We start from the raw sequence: 17,865 nt of genomic DNA on the forward strand, positions 1-17,865 counted from the left end.
AGATTAGTGAAGACAAATGTAGGTGCCTTACAGTCAGAAACGGGAGAATTTATAATGGGGAACAAGGAAATGGCAGAGCAATTAAACAAATACTTTGGTTCTGTCTTCACGGAAGAGGACAAAAACAACTTCACAGATATGCTCGGGAACCAAGGGTCTAGTGAGAAGGAGGTGTTCAAGGAAATTAGTGTTTGTAAAAGAATAGTGCTGGAGAAATTAATGGGACTGAAAGCCGACAAATCCCCAGTGCCTGATAATCTGCATCCCAGAGTATTAAAATAGTTAGCTATGGAAATAGTGGATGCATTGGTTGTCATCTTCAAAAACTGTATAGTTTTTGGAGAAATGCCTGCAGATTGGAGGGTGGCAAAGGTAACCACACTATTTAGAAAAGGGGGGAGAGAGAAAAGAGGGAACTACAGACCGGTTAGCCTAACATCAGTAGTAGGGAAAATGCTCGAGTCTATTGTAAAGGATGTGATAACAGGACACTTCGAAAATATCAATGGGATTAGACAAAGTCAACATGGATTTATGAAAGGGAAATCTTGTTTGACAAACCTACTGGAGGTTTTTGAGGGTGTAACTGGTAGGATCGATAAGTGGGAACCAGTGGATGTGGTGCATTATGATTTTCAGAAGGCCTTTGAGAAACTCCCACATAAGAGGTTCGTGTACAAACTTAAATCACATGGGGTTGGGGTTAATTTTCTGGCATGGATTGAAAATTGGTTAACAGACAGGAAACAGAGAGTAGGAATAAATGGGTCTTTTTCGGGGTTGCAGGTGGTAACTAGTGGGGTACCGCAGGGATCCGTTCTTTGGTCCCCTGATTTGGATGAGGCAACCAAATGTAATATTTCCAAGTTTGCTGATGATACTAAACTAGATGGGATGGTGAGTTGTGAGGATGATGCAAAGAGGCTTCAAGGCGGTTTAGACAAGTTGATTGAGTGGGCAAATACACGGCAGATGCAGTATAACGTGGATAAATGTGAAGTTCTCCACTTCGGATGGAAAAACAGAAAGGCAGAGTATTATTTAATTTGTGATAGATTGGGAAACGTTGATGTACAAAAGGACCTGGGTGTCCTTGTACACCAATCACTGAAAGCAAGCATGCAGGTGCAGCAAGCAGTTAGGAAGGCAAATGGTATGTTGGCCTTCATTGCAAGTGGATTTGAGTACAGGAGAAAAGATGTCTCACTGCAGTTTTCAGGGCCTTGGTGAGACCACACCTGTTTGTGTGCAGTTTTGGCCTCCTTACCTAAGAAAGGATACACTTGGCATGGAGGGATTGCAGCGAAGTTTCACCAGATTGATTCTTGGGATAGCAGCACTATCGTATGAGGAGATATTCAATCGACTAAGCCTGTATTCACCAGAGTTTAGAAGAAAAAGAGGGGATCTCATTGAAACGTATAAAGCTCTGACAGGGCGAGACAGGCTGGATGCAAGGAGGATGTTTCCCCTGGCTGGGGAGTCCAGAACGAGGGGTCACAGGCTATGAAACGGAGCAGGACATTTAGGACTGAGATGAGGAGAAATTTCTTCATTCAGAGGGTGGTGAACCAATGGAATTCTCTACCCAGAAGGCTGTGGAGTCCATGTCACTGAAAATATTTAAGAAGGACATTGATAGATTTCTAGACACAGAAGGCATGAAGGGGTTTGGGGAGAGAGCGGGAATATGGTATTGAGATAAAGAATCAGTCATGATCATATTGAATGGCTGAGCAGGCTCGAAGGGCCGAATGGTCTACTCCTGCTCCTATTTTCTTTGTTTCTATGTTTCGATGTAAAAAGGAAGAGAGTAGCAAAAGTAAACATTGGTCCCTTACAGGCTGAGACAGGAGAAATTATAATAGGTAATCAGGAAGTAGCAGATACGTTAAACAAATATTTTTTTTCTCTGTTTTCACAGTGGAAGACACTAAAAGCATAACAAAAATAATGGGGAACCAGGGGGTAAATGAGAGGAAGGAACTTAATACAATTAATATCACTGGACAAAAAGTACTGGACAAACTAATGGGACTAAAAGCCGACAAATCCCCTGAACCCGATGGCCAACATCCGTGAGTTCTAAAAGAGGTGGCTGCAGAGATAGTGGATGCATCGGTTATGATCTTCCCAAATTCTCTAGATTCTGGAATGGTCCCAGTGGATTGGAATGCAGCAAATGTTATCCCGCTATTCAAGAAGGGAGGGGGAGAAAAAACAAGGAATGACAGGCCAATTAGCCTGACCTCTTGCCGTCGGGAATATGCTGGAATCCATTATTAAGGAAGTGGTAACAGGGCACTTCGAACATCATAATATGATTCGGCAGAGTCAACATGGTTTAATGAAAGGGGAATCGTGTTTGACAAACTTATTCGAGTTTTTTGAGGATGCAACTAGCAGGATAGATAAAGGGGAACCAATGGATGTCGTACATTTGGATTTTCAAAAGACATTCGATAAGATGCCACATCAAAGGTTGTTGCACAATGTAAGGGTTCATGGAGTTGGGATAATCCATTAGCACGGATAGAGGATTGGTTAATGGACAGAAAATAGAGTACGGATAAATGGGTCATTTTCAGGTTGGCAGGCTGTTACTAGTGGGGTACCGAAAGGATCGGAGCTTGGGCCTCAGCTATTTACAATCTATATCAATGGCTTAGATGAACAGACCGAGTGTAATGCATCCAAGTTTGCTGGTGATACAAAGCTCGGTCGGAAAGTAAGCTGTGAGGAGGACACAAAGAGTCTGCAAAGGGATATAGACAGGCTAAGTGAATGGGTAAGAAGGTGCCAGGTGGAGTATGATGTGGGGAAATGTAAGGTTTTACAATTCGGTATGAAAAATAGAAAAGCAGAATATTTTTATATGTTGAGAAATTAGTAAAATTTGGTGTTCAGGGAGAATTGGGTGTCCTCGTACAAGAAACACAAAAAGTGATTATGCAGGTGCAGCAAGCAATGAGGAAGGCAAACGGCATGTTGGCGTTTATTGCAAGGGGGTTGGAGTACAACAGTAATGAAGTCTTACTACAGTTGTACAGGGCATTGGTGAGACCTCACCTGGGGTACTGCGCAGAGTTTTGGTCTCCTTATCTAAGGAAGGATATACTTGCCTTTGAGGCGGTGCAACGAAGGTTCACTAGATTAATTCCTGGGGTGAGAGGTTTGTCCTATGAAGAGAGGTTGAGTAGAATGGGACTATACTTTCTGGAGTTTAGAAGAATGAGAGGTGATTTCATTGGAACATATAAGATTCTGAGGGTGCTTGCCAGGGTACATGCCGAGAGGCTGATTTCTCTGGCTGGAGAGTCGAGAAGTAGGGGGCATAGTCTCAGGGTAAGGGGTCGGCCATTCAAGACTGAGATGAGGAGGATTTTTTTCACGCAGAGGGTTGTGAATCTTAGGAATTCTCAACCCCAGAGGGCTGTGGATGCTGAGTCATTCAATATATTCAAGACTGAGATCGATAATTTTTTCGACTCTCGGGGAATCAAGGGATATGGGGATCGGGCGGGAAGTGGAGTTGAGGTCGAAGATCAGCCATGATCTTATTGAATGGCGGTGCAGGTTCGAGGGGCCGAGTGGCCTACTCCTGCTCGTATTTTATGTTCTTATGCTCTTATATTGCTTAATGCTTTATTTAAAAAATTTAAATAAGTGATTTGATTCCCAAACAGAATTAAAACGATGGGATTCTTGTCATTCTCCAGTGATTTGAACCGCCCATTCCATATCCAGACCCAGTGCTACCATGGGGCTATCAATGTCTGTTCATGGATTTCCAAGTGTCTTATATATAATTCGTGTTGGAGAGAATGTTCCTGTCACGTTTTCAACATCGGAATCTGTGTATTCAGAGAGAAAAATCCACGCGGATGAACAGGATTCAATTCCCCGACAGGGAGGTTACACTTTTGCTGTCTTTAATAGATTCACTTTCATTTCTCTTGTAATTTACCTGCAATATTGGATGCGGAAAATACACTGAAAGACAAACTCGGACCATCCCGCTTTCCACAATATAATTTCACTGATATTCCAGCGATTTTAAAAGCTGCTCTCTGCCTCACCCTTCACCTCGATATCAGAACCAACAGTTCATCTGTTTTTTGGTGGTATTGTTTGAGGAAAGATTATCGTCCAGGTTTCCAGCCGTGCGCACAGCAAGGTCCCACAAACCGCAATGACAAAGTAACAGGTACATAATGCAGATGGGAAACGAGTGGAACTGAGCAGTATGAAAGTGTAACGGGATTAAATTAAAGAGCTGCCTGGAGTGGGGTTCACCCGGTTGTGAACCAATTGGATCTTAAGTCCTTAACCACTCGGCCTGGTGCTGAATGACACTTTATTTATCTTTCCACGGGCCACTGGTGAAAGAAGATGAACGACCACTTTTCCATCTCTTTGTTGGATCATGTCCAGAGTCAAATTATGTGAGGAACGCGGGAGAGAGTGAGGGAGAGAAAGAAAGAGACAGAGACCACTTCAGGAAAACGGAGAAAATGTGTGGCGCGCGCACACACCAACACACACACACAAACAGACAGAAACACATCGGGTGACTGAAACACACAGAGAGAGACAGACTATCGGTCATTTGGCACATTCTTTGTTCTATTTCTGTCGTCGATTTCGTGAAATCTTGCAGATCAATTCCAATGAGCATAAAACTCGAAGTGTTCAAAGCCGTGCATTTTTAATTCACTGAAGAATGAGAAGTTTGCTGCATGTTAAACCGCTGATAATGGCATTCCGCAGTCGGCAGGATCCGTACCTTCGCGGAAAGATCCCAATGGATTTCTGATCCATCGCTTTAACCACTCGGGGATACTCAGCACCATCTCAACACATCGACAAGCATGGAGACGTGGGGTTAAAATATTAGACTAAAAATCCAACGGGTTTACACCCGCGTGGGTTCGAAACCCATTTCTGATAACTGTTATTTCCGTTACATTTTGATACTGCTCATTGAAACTCTTGTTCCATCTGCCTCATGCACCTGTTACTCTGTCATTGCTGTTTGTGGGGCCTTGCTGGTCGCAAATTTCCAAACCTGGACGATAATGAACACCACCAAAAAGCAGATGAACTGACCATCCTTTTCATTGCTGGATGTGAGATCTTTCTGGTGAATCTCCTCTCCGCCCTTTCCGATGTCTTTCTCTCTCTGTCCCTCACCACCACACCAACGAAGAACTGGCACAGGACGAAAAGTGAAGCTTTTGAAGGCAGTAAAAGTTCCACTTTCGGTCGGGGAATTGAACCGCGGGTGTTCGAGTTACAGGCGAGGATACTCACCACAATACTAACGAGGAGTTGGTGTAATCTGGTGATGGACACTCACCACAGATGGCGTTGGACACCCTTCAAATTTCAGTGAATCTATTTTGAACATTTATTTGATGACAATTTGCGAAACTTCCTTCTTCAACTAACACCACCAAAACGCAGATTAACTGGCCATTCATTTCATTGTTGTATGTGGGATATTTCTCGCTAACCTCCTCTGCGCCCTCATCAGTGCCTCTCTCACTCTCCGTCTCTCTTCCTGTGTCTCGCTCTCTGTTTCTCTTTCTTTCTGTTTCTCTCTCTCTCTCTGTTGCGGGCTGCTGAATCAGCCCGGGATTGCTCACAGCTCGATTCTGCGTCTTCATTTCTTGCACATTTTTCGGGTTCTGCCATCGAGGTGAAGAGTGACGCAGAGAGCAGGTTTTAAAATCGCTGGAATATCAGTGAAATTAAATTGTGGAAAGTGGGATGGTCGGAGTTCGACTTTCAGTGTATTTTCCACATCAAATATTGGAGATAAATGAAAGTGAAGCTTTTAAAGGCAGAAACACCGGGACTTCGACATTGGAGAATTGAACCCTGATCAACCGCGTGACAGATGGGGATATTCAGCACGACACCAACGTGGAACTGGCGTGAGCAGTTGATGGACATTCCCCACAGATGGCGTTGGACACGCTGCAAATTTCATTGAATCCATTCCAACCATTTATTTGATGACAAAGAAAAGCGTAGAAGAAGTGACACTCAAGTACATTACATATAGAGCAAGATTGTAAAAGGACCAGGATGGCCGAGTGGTTAAGGCGTTGGACTTAAGATCCAATGGGTTTATACCCGCGTGGGTTCGAACCCCACTCCTGGTAAATGTTACATTTTGATACTGATCATTGACTCTCTTTTGCAATTTGCATCACAGAATCATGGAAAGGTGACAGCACGGAAGGAGGCCTTTTGGCCCATCGTGTCCGTGCCGGCTCCATGCAACACCAATCCAGCTCGTCCCACGACCCCGCCCTATCCCCCGAGCAATGCAATTTTGTTCCTTTCAAGTGCTTATCCCGTTCCGTTTTGAAAGCCATCATTGAATCTGCCTCCATCAGCCACTTCGGGATGCTGAATTAGCCCGGGTCTCTTCACACCGCGACTCTGCCTTTCATTTCTTGCTCATTATTGTGGTTCTGACATCGAGGTGACGCGGAGAGTGAGATTTAAAATCGCTGAAATATCAGTGAAATTATATTGTGGAAAGTGGGATTGTCCGAGTTCGTTTATCAGTGTTTTTATCACACGTCCAATGTTCGAGATAAATGATATCTTTAAAGGGAGGAGAAGTTCATCGTCCAGGTGTATTTGAAGCCAGGTCCACCCACCACTTTCCAAACGAGCAATGAGCGTGAACAACCGATCCCCTGACCGACGGTTGATGCCGACACCAGTTCTGCGGCTCGGTGTCGCAGAGCGCTGGATTATTACGATTTTAAGTGAGCAGCATTGTGCTTTTAGCAAGTAGTCGTGGCCGAGTGGTTAAGGCGATGGACTAGAAATCCATTGGGGTCTCCCCACGCAGGTTCGAATCCTGCCGACGACGGTTTAGAGTTATCATTTTATCGTTTAATCTCTGCGTTTCAACCGATCCGAGTGTGTGTGAAATGAAAATCCATTGTCAAGAAGTCGGAGCAGGACATTCGCGGACTCAAAATACAATCTCGAATAGTCAATATGGTTTTATGAATGGGAAATCCTGTCTGACAATTTTATTAGAGTTATTTGAGGAAGCAGCGATCAGGGTGGATAAAGGGGAACCAATGGATGCAGTATATTTGGATTTCCAAAAGGCATTCGATCAGGTGCCAAATAAAAGGTGATATCCCTGCTGCTTGTTGTTCTCCACGCTTGCACACACCCGTGCCTTCTGCCGCTTCCTGCCACTGCTTCTGACCTTTACCTCGCAGAGAATAACAGGCACAAGATAAGAGCTCTTAGATTGGGGGTTTGCTAACTCACAGAAAACAAAGAGTCGGGATTAAAGGTCATTTTCAAAATGGCAATCGGTAACTGACGGGTGCCGCAGGGATCAGTGCTGGGACCTCAACTATTTACAATGTGCATCAATGACTTGGATGAAGGGACAGAGTGTATAGTTGCCAAATTTGCTGATGATACGAAAAGAGGTGGCAAGTAGCGAGGGTGAAACAAAGTATCTGAAAAGGGATATTGACAGGTTAAGCGAATGGGCAAAAATTTGGCAGATGGAATATAAGGTGGGAAAATGTGAAGTCATCCACTTTGGCAGGAACAATAAAAAAGCAAAATATTATTTCAACGGAGAAATATTACAAAATGCTGCAGTACAGAGGGATCTGGGTGTCATCGTACATGAAACACATAAAGTCACCATACAGGTGCAGCAAGTAATCCAGAAGGCAAACGGAATATTGGACTATTGAGAGAAAGACAGAGAAACGGACACTCACACAGAAAAGCTGAGAAAAAATGAGACACACACAAATTACACACAGAGGCACGGTCGTTCTTGGTGCCCGTCTGTTGCAGTGCGATGGATCGTTGCAATTTTAAGTGAGCAGCATTTCGCTGAGCTCTCGCAGTCGTGGCCGAGTTGTTTCGGGCGATGGATAAAAAATTCAATGGGGTCTCCCCGTGCAGGTTCAGAGCTTTGTTTTCACACCCTTCACGTCTGCGTTTCAACCGACACGTGTGTGTGTGTCTGTCAGTGTGTGTACCTGTGTGTTTGAGTATCTATCTGTGTATCAGTGTCTGCTGAGTCAGTGTGTGTGTATTGTGTCTGTCCGTGTGTGTCTCACTTATTCAACGCTTTTCAGAGTGTCTCTCTGTCACTCTTTCCCCCGCTCCCCACATCATTTCATTCTGGACTTTGACTAACAAAGAGATGGAATATGTGAAAGACAAGCCTTCTTTCAACACATTGTGAGCTCGTTGCCAAGACTGATGCCCACTGAGCGACGGCTGATAACTATACCAGTCATGCGGCTCTGCGTCAATTGTTTGTCCGATTACGCTGGTGTGAAGCGCCTTGGGGCGTTTTGCTGCGTTAAAGACTCGATATCAATGCAAATTTTTGTTGTGGGCAATTGTGATTGCATCAAACTGAGAGAGTTGAGGGGAGAGCTGCACCGCCACCACTGGAGACGATTGGTATTGCAGGCATCTCCTGTTTTGTGAGTTTCACCGGCCTCCCTCTTCTCAGACCCCTTGATCACCTTGTCCGGTTCCCGGTTTGGGAACTTCTGCTCTGCTCAGCTCTCTGGTGGGGTGGGGCTTGAAACCACAATCTTCAGACTCAAAGGCCAGAGTGGAGCAGATTAGAGAGATCTGAGATTCGCTGGAATATCAGTGCAATTAATTTCGGGAAGGTGGGGACATTTTATCAATAGATTTTCTGCATCCAATTTTGCAGATAAATGGCCAGAAACATAAAAGTGAGACTTTTAATGCCACAATTGAACCTCGGTCTTCCGCGTGCTCCCACTAACGGAGAACTGATGCACGAAGTGAATGTCCTCTCACCACAGATGGTCTGAGACATGTTTTATGTTCCAGTCAATCTTTTTAAACTATTTATTTGATGATAGTTTGTTTAACTTTCCATGGGTCCCTGTTGAAAGAGTTCTTACATTTCACAATTCCATCACTTTGTTGGTCAAGGTACAGAGCAAAATGATGTGGGGAGCTGGGGACAAAATGACAGGGAGAAAGAAAGACTGTGAGACACTCAGAAAAGCGTGGAAGTGACACTCAGGCACGTTGCACACAAACTTTCCACGGGCCTCTGTTGAAAGAAAACTTACCTTTCACATTTCCATCTCTTTGTTAGTCAAGGTGCCAGAATAAAGTGATGTGTGGAGCGCGGGAAAGAGTGACAGAGAGAGAGAAAGGCAGAGAAACGGAGTCCCACTCAGAAAAGCTTAGAACAAGTGAGACAAACATACACATTACACACACAGGCCTAGTGAACCTTGGTGCCCGTGTGTTGCAGAGCGATGGGTCGTTGCCATTTTAAGTGAGCAGGTTTTAGTTGTGGTTAAGTCGTTGTGCTGAAGGCAATGGACCAGAAATCTATTGGGGCCTCCGGCAGCTTCGAATCCTGCCGACAACGGTTCACAGCTTTCTTTTCAAACCTTCCATATCTGCGTTTAAACATACACGTGTGTGTCTGTCTGTCAGTGTGTGTAACTGTATGTGTGATTATCTATCTGTGTATCAGTGTCGGTTTGTACATGGCTGCGTGTGTGTAATGTGTCTGTGCGTGTGTGTCTCACAGCTGAGTGCAGTGGATACAACAAAAGCTCCGGGCCCCGACAACATCCCGGCTCTCGTGCTGAAGACTTGTGCTCCAGAACTAGCGGCGCCTCCAGCCAAACTGTCCCAGTACAGGTACAACACTGGCATCTACCCGACAATGTGGAAAATTGCCCAGGTATGTCCTGTCCATAAAAAGCAGGACACAACCAATCCGGCCAATTACAGCCCAATCTGTCTGCTCTCAAACATCAACAAAGTGATGGAAGGTGTCGTCGACAGTGCTATCAAGCCGCACCTGCTCACCAATGCTCAGTTTGGGTTACGCCAGGACCACTCGGCTCCAGACCTCATTACAGGCTTTGTCCAAACATGGACAAAAGAGCTGAATTCCAGAGGTGGGGTGAGAGTGACTGCCCTTGACATCAAGGCAGCATTTGACCGAGTGTAGCACCAAGGAGCCCTCGTAAAATTGAAGTCAATGGGAATCATGGTGAAAATTCTCCAGTGGCTGAAGACATACCGAGCACAAAGGAAGATGGTTAGTGGTTGCCAAAGGCCAATCATCTCAGCCCCAGGACACTGCTGCAGAAGTTCCTCAGGTCCATCCACCACCCTAAACATTCACTCCCTCCACCACCGGCGCACAGTGGCTGCAGTGTGTACCATCTACAGGATGCACTGCAGCAACTCGCCAAGGCATCTTCGACAGCACCTCTCAAACCCGCGACCTCTACCACCCAGAAGGACAAGGGCAGCAGGCGCATGAGAACAACACCACCTGCACGTTCCCCTCCAAGTCATACACTATCCCGACTTGGAAATATATCGCCGTTCCTTCATCGTAGCTGGGTCAAAATCCTGGAACTCCCTTCCTAACAGCACTGTGGGGGAACCTTCACCACACGGACTGGAGCGGTTCAAGAAGGCGGCTCACCACCACCTTCTCAAGGGCAATTAGGGATGGGCAATAAATGCTGGTCTCTCCAGCGACGCCCACATCCCATGAACGAATAAAATAAAACAACGCGACTGTTTCTTTCATTTCTTGCTCATTATTGTGGTTCTGTCATCAAGGTGACGCAGAGAGGAAGGTTTAAAATCGCTGGAATGTCAGTGAAATTATATTGTGGAAAGTGTGATAGTCCGAGTTAGTTTATCAGTGTTTTTTCACGCATCCAATGTTGAAGATAAATTGCAAGAGAAATGAAAGTGAAGCTTTTAAATGCAATAAGATTTGATATATTTCGTCGGGGAATTAAGCCCCGGTCTCTTGCATAACAGGCGGGGATATTCACCACGACACTAACGAGGAACTGCCGTGGGCTAATTCAGGACACTCACCACAGATGGCGTCAGACACGCTTCAGGTTTCAGTGAATCTATTTTAACCATTTATTTGATGACAATTTGCTTAACTTTCCACGGGGCACTGTTGAAAGAAGACTTACCTTTCACATTTCCATATCTTTGTTCATCAAGGTCCAGAATAAAGTGATGTGGGGAGCGCGGGAGAGAGTGACAGAGCGAAGAAAGGCAGAGGAACGGAGACTCACTCAGAAAAACTTCGAAAAAGTGAGACACACAAATACAGGTACATTACACACACAGGCATCCTGATTCTTAATGCTCGTCTGTTCCAGACCGATGGATCTTTGTAATTTTAATGTAAACAGCATTTAGAACAGGTCAAGTTGTCGTCCCGAAATCCATTGGATTCTCTCCGCGTGTGTTCGAATCCTGCCGACTACGGTTCAGAGCTTTCTTTTCAAACCTTTCATCTCTCCGTTTCAATCTGCACGAGTGTGTGGGTGTCTGCTTGTGTGTGTCTCACTTTTACAACGCAATTCAGAGTGTTTCTCTGTCTTTTCAAAGGAGTTAAAGTTGGGCCTCCCCGGTCTCCCGCTGGACAGACGAGACTAACGAGGAACTGCCGTGAGTCGGTCAAGGACAATCACCACGGATGGCGTTAGATGAGCTCCAATTTTCAGTGACTCTATTTCAACCATTTAGTTCATTACAATTCGCTTAACTTAGTGGTGCTACCGAGCCACTCTTGGTGATGGACATGGATGTTCCCCACCCAGAGTGCCCCTGCTACCGTCAGTGATTCCTCTAAGTGCTGCTCAACATGGAGGAGGACTGATTCATCAGCTGAAGGAGGGCGGTAGGTGGTAATCAGCAGGAGGTTTCCTTGCCCATGTTTGACCTGATGCCATGAGATTTCATGGGGTCCGGAGTCAATGCTGAGGACTCCCTCCTGACTGCACATCACTATATCGCCACCTCTGGTGGGTCTGTCCTGTCGGTGGGAGTGGACATTCCCAGGGATGGTGATGGAAGAGTCTGGGACGTTGGCCGAAAGGTATGATTCTGTGAGTATGGGAATGTCAGCCTATTCTTGGGACAGCTCTCCCAATTTTGTTACAAGTCCCAAGATGTTTGTGAGGAGGACTTTGCATTGTCGACTGGGCTTGGTTTGCCTTTGTTGTGTCCGGTGCCTCGTGGTCCGTGATAGCCTTTCAGTGTATTTTCCGCATCAAATATTAGAGCTAAATTGCAAGAGAAATGAACGTGAAACTTTTAAAGGCAGCGAAAGTGCAACCTCCCCGTTGGAAAATTGAACCCCCGGTCACTTGCGTGATAAGCGGTGATACTCACCAGTACACTAACGAAGAACTGGTGTGGGTCAGTAAAGGACACTCACCACAGATGGCGTTAAACAGGATTCAAATTTCAGTGAATCTATTCTAACCATTTATTTGATGACCTTTCATCTCTGCGGTTCAATCTACACGTGTGTCTGTCTGTCAGTGAGTGTACCTGTGTGTGTGTGTGTGTGTGTGTTAGTATCTGTCTATGTATCAGTGTCTGCGTGTGTACATGGCTGTGTCTGTGTGTGTCTAAAATGAAAATGCTGGAATCCATTATTAAGGAAATTATCCTTCCTCCCTCAACTAACAAAACCAAAACGCAGATTAACTGACCATCCATTTCATTGTTGTATGTGGGATTTTTCTGGTAAACCTCCACTTGGAGATATATTGCAAGAGGAATGAAAGTGAAGCTTTTAGAGGCAATAAAAATGTAATCTCCCGGTCGGGAAATTGAACCCTGGTTTCCACGGGCCACTGTTGAAAGAAGACTGACCTTTCACATTTCCATCTCTCTGTTCGTCAAGGTCCAGAATAACGTGATGTGGGGAGAGCGGGAGAGAGTGACAGAGAGAGAAAGACAGAGAAAGAGAGAACCACTCAGAAAAGCTTAGAAAAAGTGAGACACACACACACACACACACACACACACACATTTAGGCACATTACACACGCAGGCATATATATATATATATATATATATACACACACATACACACAGGCACATTACACACGCAGGCATACATACATATATAAACATTTTAGACTCGAATTTTTGGAGCAAAACCAGACGAAAGTTCAATTTATTGGAAAGCTTTGCGCACAAAGGGAGAGTGGGAAGCTTCCTCAAGCTCGCACCTCACTCTCAAAGGAACATCAGCACTAAACATACACACAGGCACATTACACACACCGGCATTTATATGTACACATGCACTCAGGCACATTACACAAAGAGGCATAATCGTTAAATCTCTCTCTCTCTCTCTCCCTCTGTGTTTCAATGTGTGTCTCACGATCAGGCTTTGTGTGTGTTTCTCTCTCTGTCTCCGTCTCTCTCTGTCTCTCTCTCTGTTCTTCTCTCTCTCCCTCTATGTTTCAATGTGTGTCTCACAATCAGTCTTTGTGTGTGTCTCTCTCTGTCTCTGTCTCTGTCGCTCTCTCTCTGTCTCTTTGTCTCTCCCCTCCCTCTCTCTCTGATACCCGCAGATCTGAGAATCACAGGGTCAAAGAAGGAAACAGATCGGAACACATTTGTGCTCTGCAACAGACGGGCCCCAAGAATTCAGTCCCCAAACAGTCTCCGCTCAATAATATTCTGAAAGTGACAATCACCTGTTTCATTCTTTTTCTGTTCTATTTCTCTCTGTCGTTTTTGAAGAAGAAGCGAGGCAAAGAAGTAAAATTTGTAGTTGGCGTCTTAAAAATGCTTCCTCCCCGTCGGGGAACTAAATCCCTGGCTGAGGGGGGATATCTCACCACGATGGAGAATATTCAATTGGAACTGATTTTTCCGAAATCCTTTAATTGCCCCACGTCCCCGTGTCTCGCCATCTCAGGGAAGAGGTCAAAGTCGCCGGAAAACCTTTGACCATTTCACGATTCCTGGAGCCGTTTTCCTGGGAGTCGGTTTTGAAACAGGACACAGGCTCAATGTGTTCCAATCTGTTTCCTCCTTTGACCCTGTGATTCTCAAATCTGCGGGTATTGGACAGATGGAGGGAGAGAGACTGACACAGACTCAGACAGACCGAGAGAGTCTCTTCCTGTCCCAGTGTCTCTCTCTCTTTCTGAGTGTCTCTCTTTATCACTCTTTTCCTCGCACCCCACATCACTTTATTCTGAATGTTAATTAACAGAGAGATGGAAATGTGAACGGTGAATCTTCTTTCAACAGTGGCCCGTGGAAAGTTAAACAAACTGTCATCAATTCGGTCATTTCATTAAAATTTGAAACCTGAAGCAGGTGCGGACGGGGTTCGAACCCGCGCTCTTCGGTTTACGAGACCGACGCCTTTTCACTTGGCCACCGCACCCCATGAGCAAAACGCGAATGATAATGTTCTTCAGCGGGTGAAGTCAGATCAACAGGTTTCTGCAACTGATTGCGACAATCGACTGATTGAGGAACAATGGATTTCGACTGTTCCGCCTGAACGAATAATTTCATGACAGTTTATTTAACGGGCTATTGTGGAAAGATTCACAGAGAGATAGAAAGAGACAGACAGAAAGAGAGAGAGAGAGACAGATAGAGGGAGAGAGATGGACAGATGGAGAGATAGACACAGATGGAGACAAGGGGGCGGGGCGGGGCGGAGCGGAGGGGGGGGGCGGAGATGGGGTGGAGAGAGAGACCTTAATAGAGTTTAAAATCGCTGGAATATCAGTGAAATTAAATTGTCCAAAGTGGGATGATCCGAGTTAATCTTTCAATGTATTTTCCACATCAAATATTGGAGATAAATTGCAAGTGAAAGTTTTTCGGACGGAGGGAGGTGTACAGTGGTGTTTCCCTTTAGGTCGGTATTGGGACCATTGCTTTTTTGATATATATTAATAACTTGGACTTGGGTGTACAGGGCAAAATGGTAAAAATTGCAGATGACACAAAACTTGGAAGTGTAGTGAACAGTGAGGAGGATAGTGAAAGACTGCAACTAATATATATTCCTGAAGGCACAAAAACCCAACAGGAAAAGTGATCCAACCGTGGCTAACAAGATAAATTAAAGATAGTATTAAATCAAAGGAAGAGGCAATAAAGTTGCCAGAAAAAGCAGTAAGCCTGAGGATTGGGAGCATTTGAGAATTCAGCAAAGGAGGACCAAGATGACCGAGTGGTTCAGGCTTTGGATTTAAGATCCAGTGGATTTATCCCCGCGTGTTTCCGAACCCCACTCCTCGCAGCTGTTACTTCGGTTACATTTTGATCCTGCTCATTGTCACTCTTCTTCATTTGCATGATAGAAATGTTACCGCACGGAAGGATCGTTGCAATTTTAAGTGAACAGCATTTAACTGAAATCAAGTCGTCGTGACCGAGTGGTTTCGGCGATCGACTGAAAATCCACTCGGGTCTCCCCGCGCAGGTTTGAATCCTGCCGACTGCGGTTCAGAGCTTTCTTTCTCAATGCTTTCATCTCTGTATTTCAACCTGTACGTGTGGGTGCGTGTGTCAATTCTTCAACGCTTTTCAAAGTCTCTTTCTCCACTCCCGACATCATTTCATTCTGGACCTTGACTGACGAAGAGATGAAAGAAATGACACTCCGGCACATTACACACAAATTCAAAACGCAGGATGACCGAGTGGTTAAGAGTTGAAACGTAAAATTCAATGGGTTTTACCAGCGTGGGTTCAAACCCCACTCCTGATAGTTGTTATTATGGTCTCATTTTCACTCTTTTCCCATTTCCATCACACCGTCAGAGAAAGGCTACAGCACGAAAGGAGGCCATTCGGCCCATCGAATCTGTGCCTCGGCTGTGCAAGATCATTCCAGCTCGTCCCTTTTCTTGGAGCCCTGCATTTTTTTCTTATCAAGTATTTATCCAATTCCCCTTTGAAACCATGATTGAATCTGCCTCCACCACCCCCTCAGTCAGTGCATTCCAGATCACAACCACTCGCTGTGTTAAAAAGCTGTTCCTCACGTCACCTTTGGTTCTTTTGCCAATCACCTTAAAGCTATGTCCTCTAGTTCTTGACCCTTCCACCAATGGGAACAGTTTCTCTCGATCTACTCTGTCTGGACCCTTCATGATTTTGAACTCCTCGATCAAATCTCCTCGCAACCGTCTCTGTTCCAAGAATCACAACCCCAGTTTCTCCAGTCTATCCACGTAACTAAAGTCCCTCATCATTGTAATCGTTCTAGTAAATCTCTTCTGCACCCTCTCGAAGACCTTCACATCTTTCCTAAAGTGCGGTGCCCAGAACTGGACAAAATATTCCAGTTGTGGTCAAACCAGTGTTTTATAAAGGATCGTCATGACTTCCATACTTTCGTACTTGTGGCTCTATTTATAAAGCCGAGGATCCCGTTGCTTTTTCAAACAGTTTCTCAACATACCCTGCCACCTTTAACGATTTGTGCACATAAACCCCCAGATCTCTCTGTTCCTTTATCCCTTTTAGCGTTGTGCCCTCCAGTTTACATTGCGTCTTCTCATTCTTCCCACCAAAATGTATCAATTCGCATTTTTCTGCTTTAAATTTCATCTGCCACGTGCCCGCCCAAGTCACCAGCCTGTCTGTTTCCTCTTGACGTCTATCAGTGTCCTCCTCACTGTATACGACCCTTCCAAGTTTTGGAAATTTTGGAATTGTGCCCTGAACACCCAAGTCCAAGTCATTAATATATATCAAGAAAAGCAGTGGTCCCAGCACTTACCCTGGGGAACACCACTGTACACCTTCCTCCAGTCCGAAAAACAACCGTTTACCACTTCTCTCTGTTTCTGTTCCCCAGTCATTTCTGTATCCATGTTGCTACAGCCCCCTTTATTCCATGGGCCGCAGTCTTGATGATAAGCCTACCAGGCGGAACTTTATCAAACGCCTATTGGAAGTCCAGATACACCACATCAACCACATTGTTGTCGGAAGAGATATTTCTGTGGAGACTTCGTTTTATCAAGGAGGCAATCAGCCGCCTCTGTGAGATATCACAAGAGGAGCTTCAGCCACCTTCTATTTCCTGCAGGGCCTCGTCAGTGGCATGTGGGTCATTTCAGTCAGGCCCCGGTAACATGTGCAACATCACCCAGAGCCCTGTGAGAGTCTGAATTCATCAGATCACAGATACACCATCACCCAGAGCCCTGTGAGAGTCTGAATTCATCAGGTCACAGATACACCATCACCCAGAGCCCTGTGAGAGTCTGAATTCATCAGATCACAGATACACCATCACCCAGAGCCCTGTGAGAGTCTGAATTCATCAGCCCACAGATACACCATCATCCAGAGCCCTGTGAGAGTCTGAATTCATCTTATCACAGAGACACCATCACCCAGAGCACTGCGAGAGTGAATTCATGAGGTCACGGGCGCGGTATTTCGCAGGATTTCCCAGTTCATCAACCTCGACATGTCCCCAGATCGACAAGGGAATAGGTCTACCTTGTTCCACAGGATCGCTGGATTCCGCAAATGGAGAGGTCTACCGTGTTCCACAGGATCGCTGGATTCCGCAAATGGAGAGGTCTACCGTGTTCCACAGGATCGCTGGATTCCCCAAAGGGAGAGGCCTACCGTGTTCCCCAGGATCGCTGGATTCCCCAAAGGGAGAGGTCTACCGTGTTCCAAAGGATCGTTGGATTCCCCAAAGGGAGTGGTCTACCGTGTTCCACAGGATCGCTGGATTCCCCAAAGGAAGAGATCTACCGTGTTCCACAGGATCACTGTATTCCCCAGAGTGCAGGGTGCTGTCGATGGAACCCATGTGATATGGAAGGCATCCAATGAGGCACCTGTCACTAACATCACCAGGAAGGGGTTTAATTCGTTAAATGTGAGGATCTTTTGCGATGCCGACCTGTGGATCAACTTTACCCTGCGGAAAGGACTGACCTTTGACCAGGAAGACGAGATGCCGCTGGGAATGAATGAGATGCAGGA

General features: G+C 45.5%; 3 non-coding genes across 3 annotated transcripts; 2 read left to right on the top strand and 1 right to left on the bottom strand.

Moving 5' to 3' along the window:
- The first annotated feature begins 6,087 nt into the window (after positions 1–6,087).
- On the top strand, positions 6,088–6,170 carry trnal-uaa (transfer RNA leucine (anticodon UAA)). Its single transcript has one exon. It is a non-coding gene; the product is annotated as a tRNA-Leu (tRNA).
- A 643-nt stretch (positions 6,171–6,813) lies between these two features.
- Positions 6,814–6,895, top strand: trnas-aga (transfer RNA serine (anticodon AGA)). Its single transcript has one exon. It is a non-coding gene; the product is annotated as a tRNA-Ser (tRNA).
- A 7,308-nt stretch (positions 6,896–14,203) lies between these two features.
- On the bottom strand, positions 14,204–14,275 carry trnat-cgu (transfer RNA threonine (anticodon CGU)). The gene has a single exon. It is a non-coding gene; the product is annotated as a tRNA-Thr (tRNA).
- Positions 14,276–17,865: the final 3,590 nt, after the last annotated feature.

This window comes from Heptranchias perlo, unplaced genomic scaffold, assembly GCF_035084215.1.
Source record: "Heptranchias perlo isolate sHepPer1 unplaced genomic scaffold, sHepPer1.hap1 HAP1_SCAFFOLD_56, whole genome shotgun sequence".
Taxonomy (NCBI): domain Eukaryota; kingdom Metazoa; phylum Chordata; class Chondrichthyes; order Hexanchiformes; family Hexanchidae; genus Heptranchias; species Heptranchias perlo.